Below are 8,667 nucleotides of genomic sequence, written 5' to 3'. Positions count from 1 at the left end.
CCAATTAACGAGTCAATATTGATCAAAAGTGCATTCGGACTTCCAATTTTTAACATTATAAGTACAATGGAATTAAGTAACAATACAACCTTCAAGTGATGATTTCTAGTTGCCCTCTTTTTTTGTCATCATCCTAGTCCTTGCTACCTCACTTCCTTGGGTGAAGGTGCACTATTTCCTCATAAGATTCCTGTAAAGTTATTGGAAGTTGCTTGTTCCCAAAGCACTTGAGAAATAGTTAGCTTGCATGTATGCTTGTGACTTCTGACTTTAATTTGGTGTGTGAACACCAAACTTAGTTCCTTGCCCAGTGTAAAACATTGCATATATGCAGAGAACCTCATATCTTGTTATTAACAAAACAATGATTACCTAAAGTCTAACTACATCTAAGTGGTTTCCCTTGATTGGTTGGAGCTGGCAATGTTCTTTGGGAGTGGAGTGTGATTCTAACTAATATCCTTTGGTGGAACACCAAACTTAGAATTATAATTTCACTCTCAGATTGTGTTGGTGTGGAACACCAAACTTAGCTCCTCGCAATACAGGGGAAACAGCTTGTGACCTTTATTGAAATAAAGCTGAAAAGAAAACTACCTGAGGTTGGGTTGCCTCCCAATAGAGCGCTCTTTTACCATCGCTAGCTCGACGATTCCTCCTTTACCTGAGATGATACTGTACTCTGGGGTTTTCCCCCATGTTGCCCAGATAATGCTTGAGTCTTTGTCCGTTCACTGTAAAAGTCCTCTCTAAACCTTCATCCATGATTTCGATGTGTCCATATGGCGAAACTTTTGTGACAAGAAAAGGGCCGGACCACCTTGATTTGAGTTTTCCTGGGAACAGTCTCAATTTGGAATTGTAAAGGAGTACTCGCTGCCCCTTTTCGAAACTCCTGGGTGCAAGATGCAGGTCATGTCTTCTCTTTGCCTTCTCTTTATACATCTTGGTATTTTCATAGGCTTGTGACCTGAATTCCTCCATCTCTTGCAGCTACAAGATCCTCTTTGCACCAGCAGCAATGCTGTCAAAATTTAGTATCTTGATAGCCCAGAGAGCTTTGTGTTCCATCTCCAGTGGTAAATGACAAGCTTTCCCATACACTAGTTGATATGGGGACATTCCAAGTGGTGTTTTGAATGCTGTTCTATATGCCCAAAGAGCATCATCCAGCTTCTTCGACCAATCCTTTCTTGATGCACCCACAGTCTTTTCCAGAATCCTCTTTAGCTCTCTGTTGGATATCTCAGTTTGTCCACTTGTTTGGGGATGGTAAGGCGTGGCTACCATGTGTTTTACCCCATATCGTAGGAGAAGAGCTTCTAGTGGTCTGTTACAAAAATGGCTCCCTCCATCACTGATGAGTGCTCATGGAACTCCAAACCGGCTAAAGATATTCTTCCTGAGGAAGTTCATGACAACCCTGTTATCATTCGTTGGGGTTGCAATAGCCTCTACCCACTTGAAAACGTAATCCACTGCTACCAAGATGTACTTGTTTGCATATGAGGTTGGGAATGGTCCCATGAAATCGATTCCCCACACATCAAACAATTCCAGTTCCAAGATGAAATTTTTTGGCATCTCATTTCTTTTGGGCAAGTTTCCAGATCTTTGGCATTCATTGCAGCTCTTTACTAATTCTTTGGCATCCTTGAAAAGGGTGGGCCAAAAGAATCTGCTTTGTAACACCTTTGCTGCAGTTCTGTCCCCTCCAAAGTAGCCTCCATAGCATGAGCCATGGCAATTCCATAGGACCTCTCGTCCTTCTTCTTCCGAAACACATCTCCTAAGGATTCCATCTGAACACTTCTTGAAGAGATATGGCTCATCCCAGACAAAGTATTTTGCATCATTCACGAGCTTCCTTTTTTGATGTTTATTGATCTCTGGAGGTAAGGCCCCAGTTGCCTTGAAGTTGGCAATGTCTGCAAACCATGGTGCTTTGTGAACTGTCATCAACTGTTCATCAGGGAAGAGCTCGTTCACACTTGTATCAGGTGTTCCACCTTTATCGTGAGGAATCTTGGATAGGTGATCTGTTACCTTGTTCTCCACTCCTTTCTTGTCTCTGATTTCAATATTGAATTCCTGCAACAATAGGATCCATCTTATTAGTCTTGGTTTTGATTCTTGCTTGGCAAACAAATATTTAAGTGTTGTGTGATCTGTAAAAACAATCACTTTAGCACCAATAAGGTACGATCTAAACTTGTCAAATGAAAAAACTATTGCTAGCAACTCCTTTTCAGTAGTGGTATAATTTCTTTGAGTATCATTAAGGACTTTGCTCGCATAGTATATCACATGGACTAAGTTATCTTTCCTCTGTCCAAACACTGCCCCAACTGCAAAATCAGATGCGTCACACATCAATTCAAATGGTAAGTTCCAATCAGGTGGGGAAATGATAGGAGCAGAGGACAACCTCATTTTTAAATTTTCAAATGCTAACATGCATGTTTCATTGAAGATAAATGGTGTATCAGCTACAAGGAGATTGCTTAAGGGCTTGGCTATCTTTGAAAAATCTTTAATAAACCTTCTGTAAAAACCCGCATGCCCTAAAAAGCTCCTAATTGCCTTGACATCACTGGGCGGAGGCAGTTTTTCAATAAGTTCTACTTTAGCTCTGTCAACCTCAATGCCTTGGTTAGAAACTTTGTGACCAAGGACTATTCCTCCTGTCACCATAAAGTGACATTTCTCCCAATTCAAGACCAGATTGGTCTCTTGGCATCTTTTCAATACCAAGGCGAGGTGATGTAGGCAACTAGGGAAGGAATCTCCAAATACCGAGAAATCATCCATAAAAACTTCAATGAATTTCTCTATCATATCTGAAAAGATGGAAAGCATGCAGCGTTGGAAAGTCACAGGTGCATTACACAGCCCAAATGGCATGCGCCTGTAGGCAAACACTCTATATGGACAAGTAAATGAAGTTTTCTCTTGGTCTCTGGGATCAACCACTATTTGGTTATATCCTGAATAACCATCAAGAAAACAGTAATATGCGTGTCCTGCGAGTCTTTCCAACATCTGATCCATGAAAGGGAGGGGGAAATGATCCTTTCGTGTAGCCTCATTGAGTTTCCGATAGTCTATGCACATCCGCCATCCTGTAACGGTCCTTGTAGGAATTAGTTCGTTCCTCTCATTGGGAACTACAGTGATTCCTCCCTTTTTGGGCACGACATGCACGGGGCTGACCCAGGGGCTGTCCGAGATTGGGTAGATGACTCCTCCCTGCCATAGCTTCATAACCTCCTTCTGTACCACTTCCTTCATGATTGGGTTCAGCTTTCTCTGGGATTGAATGGATGGTTTGGCATCATCTTCCAACAGTATCTTATGCATGCATATGGCTGAACTGATTCCCTTCAAGTTAGCAAGGGTCCATCCAATGGTGTCCTTATGCTTCAACAATACTTGGAGTAGTGCATCCTCTTGATCTTGACTGAGGGATGAGTTTATGATTACCGGGTAGCTTTCATTCTTTCCTAAGTATGCATATTTGAGTGTGGGTGGCAGTGCTTTGAGCTCAAATTTGGGTGCCTCTATCTTTTCATCCTTTTCCTTTGGTGCATCTTGTATGCCAATCTCTGTTGTTGCAACCTCTTCACTTGATGTATACTCTTCCTCTATTAACCTTTCGGGCTCTTCTTCTTCAAAATTCTCCTACGCTTCCTCTTCAAGTGAGTCCAACCTCATACATTCCCCCAATTGTTCTGGTGGGTAATTCATCGCCTTGAACACATTGATTGTCATCTTTTCATTGTGTAATCGCAGGGTGAGATCTCCTTTTTGTACATCAATGACAGCTCCAGCAGTGGCCAAGAATGGCCTTCCCAGGATGATGGAAGCCTTGGCTTCCTCCTGCATGTCCAGCACTACAAAGTCTACTGGGAAGATAAAATCTCTGATTTTCACCAGCAAATCTTCTACGACGCCATGCAGGAACTTGAACGATCGGCCTACCAATTGTAGGGCCATCTTTGTTGGTTTAGCTTCCTCAATCTTCATCTTTCTCATCATAGCTACCGACATCAAATTGATGCTGGCTCCTAAGTCACAAAGAGCCTTTTCCACTGTGATTTCCCCTATAATACAAGGGATCTGAAAACTCCTGGGATCCTTCAATTTCTGGGGTAGTTTGTGCTGAATAATAGCACTACATTCTTCAGTTAATATCACAGTCTCGTTGTTCTTCCAGCTTCTCTTCTTAGTCATTAGCTCCTTTAAAAACTTGGCGTAGAGTGGCATTTGTTCTATTGCTTCAGCAAAGGGTATGTTGATTTGTAGTTTCTTGAAGATTTCCAAAAATCTCGAAAACTGGTTGTCATCCCTCTTCTTCTTTAATTGCTGAGGATATGGGACTCTTGGTACGTCTGGCTTCAGTACTCCTTCCCCTTTTTGTGAACTCAAAGTAGGAACTTGAGCTCCATCCTGCTCTTCTTCATCTTTATCTGAGTCCTTCTCTTGTGGTTTCTGGGGGGTTTCCTTCAATTCCTTCCCACTTCGAAGAGTGATAGCCTGACATTCCTCCCTTTGTGTTGAGTCAGTATTGCTGTGAAGGTTGTGGCTGGAAATTTGCATGAATAAGTAGCCAATTTGTGTCTCAAGTTTCTTGATGGCAGCATCCTGATTATGCATATTGGACATCACTTCTTCTCGGAACGCTTTACTGTCTTGAATCTCTTTGCCTATGCCTTCAAGTAAATTCTCAATCCTTGAGAGTCTGTCATCAAATGATGGTAGATTGGGATTAGAGGTGGAAGGATGAGGAGGGTTATTTTGGCCTTGGTAAAGGTTTTGAGAGAGTTGGTTATGTGGGTGCTGATATGGTCTAGATGTAAAATGTTGGTGGGCTGCATTGTTGTTGGGATTTGAACATCTTTGATCTAGGCCTTGGTCTTGTTGATTTCCCCACCCAAAGTTTGGGTGATTCCTCCATCCAGGGTTATAGGTCTTAGAGTATGGATCATGGTTTTGCCTAGGTGAATTCCCAATGTAGTTGGCTTGCTCTTGACTACCCTCTGCTTCTTCATTCACTCCTTCTTGGGTTGTTGATGAAGTAGTGATTGCTGCTACTTGGTTCCTCTCCATCTTCTTGGTGAGGTCAGCCAGCTGCTGGGTAATGAGCTTGTTCTGAGCCAGCAGAGCATCTACATTGTTTAGCTCCATCACTCCTCTCGTGTTCCCTCTTTCGGAAGCATAGAAGTAGTCATTCTCTGCTACAGTTTCAATGACATCTATGGCCTCCTCAATGGTCTTCTTCTTGTTCAAAGATCCTCCGGATGAATGGTCTACGGTCTTCTTTGACTCATAAGAGAGCCCTTCATAGAAAATGTGCAGCTGCACCCATTCATTGAACATATCTGGTGGACACCTCCTTGTTAGGTCTTTAAACCTCTCCCATGCTTCATACAGAGTCTCACCATCTTGTTGCCTGAAAGTTTGGACCTCAGCTCTCAGCCTATTGATTTGTTGAGGAGGGTAGAATCTTGCTAAGAATTTGTTCACCACATCTTCCCAAGTTGTCAAGCTTTCCTTTGGGAAAGACTCCAGCCACTTGGCTGCCTTATCCTTGAGTGATAATGGAAATAAGAGCAGTCTATAGGCGTCAGGATGAACATCATTAGACTTCACTGTGTCACATATTCTTAGAAAGGTAGTTAGATGTTGATTGGGTCTTCTTGGACACCTCCTCCTCCGAACAGTTGTTCTGAACAAGGGTGATGAGCTGTGGTTTTAGTTCAAAATTGTTGGCATGGATGGTTGGCTTTTGAATGCTACTTCTACAGTTTCCTGGGTTTGGATTGATGTAAGAGCCTAAAACTCTTCTATCCTCCACAGCATGATTTGCTCGACCTCCTCCGCCATGGTTGTGAGCCTCTTCTTCATGATGGTTCTCCATATTTTCATCTATGTTTGGTTCAAAGTATTCCTCCTCTTCCTCATCACCAACTACTCTCTTTCCTCTTGCTTCCCTCCTTAATCTAAGGAAGGTCCTCTCAGGTTCAGAATCAAAGGAAGTTGAAGCCCCGCTTCTTCTCCCTATCATACAACCAACAAAGCGCAAGCAAGGAAAATAGATGCAGAAAGTATTTCTGTCAGAATGACTGTTAGTGTGAGTGATGCAATATATCAAACAGTTAGTGGGTTAGTGAAATGAATGGTAAATAACTAAAAACGAAAAAGTAGGGGGAAGGGAAGAAATTAACTAAAACTGAAAGTAAATTACTCAAACAGAAAATTAAATCAAACAAAAATAAAATGCTCAATCTAGTTACCCTCCAATTTAATCATTGTTGATGCACAATCATTCCCCGGCAACGGCGCCATAAACTTGATACGCGTGGAAACTTGTCTCATAACAAATTTCCTTCGGCAAGTGTACCGAATTTATCGTCAAGTAAAAACTCACAATAGAGTGAGGTCGAATCCCACAGGGATTGATTGATCAAGCAACTTTAATTAGAGGAATGTTCTAGTTGAGCGAATCAGAATTTGAGTTGAGAATTGTAGAAAATTAAATGGCGGGAAAGTAAATAACAGAAAAGTAAATGCTAGAAATAAAGAGCTGAATGTAGAGGACGGAAAGTAAGTTGCAAAATCTTAAATGGGAATGGGGTAATTGCTCATAAAAGTAAATGACAGAAATTAAAGAGAATGGGTAAGATCAGAAATGGGGAGTTCATTGGGCTCAGGAGATGTTGCATTCTCCGGATCAATTTCATTTTCATCTCTTCCTCAATCAATGCACTCATTGATCTCCTTGGCAATCTTAAGTGATCGAATTACAATTCCTTGTAATTCAATCTCTCAAATCTTGATCAATAGCCAATTCCTTGGTCAATTGCTCATGAGAAGAGATGAAGTATGGTCACTAATTATACCACATGCATTTCCCAAATCAAGTGTTGAGAGGATTATAGTCACATATCCATCCAAACCCAATTTGGTCTAGCATGAGAAAGCATTTCTAGCATGATCTCTTCATTCCTCTTTCAAGGTTCAGAAGAGATCCAAGTTTGAATAGCTTTTTTTTCAAGATAACTACCCAATTGGATGAAGATCGAAAGATTTCAAGTTAAATCAAGAGAAAAGATAGAAGAAGAATAATGAAAACTAGTATTGATCCATCAAATTACAACAGAGCTCCCTAACCCAATGAAAGGGGTTTAGTTGTCCATAGCTCTGGAAAATGAAAACAAAGATGGAGAATACATGATGAAACTAGAAGTGCAGAGAAAGTAAAATACAGAGAGTAGTTCTATGCCAAGAGGCTCCCTATAATTTACAACTCCCCAAAATAATTCAAAGCTACTCCTATATATACTACTCTTCTGATCTTCTAGTTGGCTCTTCAAGTCTTGGGTATGGGCCTTTGGATCGTGAGTTTGAAGCAGTTATCTTCTTCATTGGACTTGGCTTTACATGCAGAGAGAAAGTGTGAAGTGGGCAGAGACTTTAGCTCAGGACGTTAGTGGTGTTAACGTTCAGTGAAAATATCGGATCGAGAACGTTAGTGATAATCACCTTTTTCACTAACGTTCCTCACCCAAGTAAGAGCCACGTTAACCTCAACGTTAGTGGCACAAACGTTGCCACTAACGTTGCCTCTTTGTCCTTTGCACACGTTATTGGGACTTACCTTTCCCAATAACGTTGAGAAGCCTCCTCCTTCCCTACGTTAGAGTCCACGTTAACTTAGTTAACGTGGCTCCTTAACGTAGGCTTGCCAACCTTCGAGAACGTTAGTGACACTTACCTTTGTCACTAACGTTCTAATGTGCCCCTAGCTCCCACGTTAGAGTCCACGTTAACTAGGTTAACGTGGCCTTTAACGTGGCTGTGCTAGCCATCTCCAACGTTAGTGACAAAGGTGAATGTCACTAATGTTGGCTCATCATCTCTCCTCCTCACGTTAGCTTCCACGTTAACTAAGTTAACGTGGGAGTTAACGTGGCTCATTATGGCTTGTGTGGGCTCCTTCCAACGTTAGTGACAATGTTAGGTGTCACTAACGTTGGCAATCACCTTCCTTCTTCACGTTAGCTTCCACGTTAACTAGGTTAACGTGGGAGTTAACGTGGCTTATTGGGGCTTGTGTGGGTCAATCCCAATGTTAGTGACAATGTTTGCTGTCACTAACGTTGTCGATCACCTACTTTCTTCACGTTAGCTTCCACGTTAACTAGGTTAACGTGGAAGTTAACGTGGCTTATTGTGACTTGGCCAACGTTAGTGACAAACTTGAATGTCACTAATGTTGGCTTCCCCTTTACTCCTTAATGTTAGAGGCCATGTTAACTAAGTTAACGTGGCTCTTAACGTGGCCACTTATGAGCTTGGTCCAACATTAGTGACAAAGGTAAGTGTCACTAACGTTGGCTCCATTTCCTTTCCTCCACGTTAGAGTTCACGTTAACTTAGTTAACGTGACTCTTAACGTGGGCAATGATGGCTTCGAGAGCGTTATTGGCGATTACTTTTCTCATTAACTTTGCAAGTTACTCCCATTCCACGTTAGGAGTTACGTTAATTAGATTAACGTGGCTGTTAACGTGGTTCTTCCTTGCTTCCTTTGTCCTGAAATCAAGCAATAGAGTGCATCAAAGTTCTAGTCCAAGTCATGGGAAGTACAACATCCAATTTGTC

General features: G+C 41.7%; 1 non-coding gene across 1 annotated transcript; it reads left to right on the top strand.

Annotated features, from left to right (window-relative positions):
- The first annotated feature begins 5,374 nt into the window (after window positions 1–5,374).
- Window positions 5,375–5,481, top strand: LOC148545449 (small nucleolar RNA R71). The gene has a single exon (XR_015901106.1). It is a non-coding gene; the product is annotated as a small nucleolar RNA R71 (small nucleolar RNA).
- The last annotated feature ends 3,186 nt before the right edge of the window (window positions 5,482–8,667 follow it).

Source organism: Arachis ipaensis, chromosome B9, assembly GCF_059453495.1.
Source record: "Arachis ipaensis isolate K30076 ecotype BB chromosome B9, ASM5945349v1, whole genome shotgun sequence".
NCBI classification, from domain to species: domain Eukaryota; kingdom Viridiplantae; phylum Streptophyta; class Magnoliopsida; order Fabales; family Fabaceae; genus Arachis; species Arachis ipaensis.
Note: the sequence above shows the minus strand (reverse complement) of the source record. Positions and strands in the feature narration are given on the sequence as shown.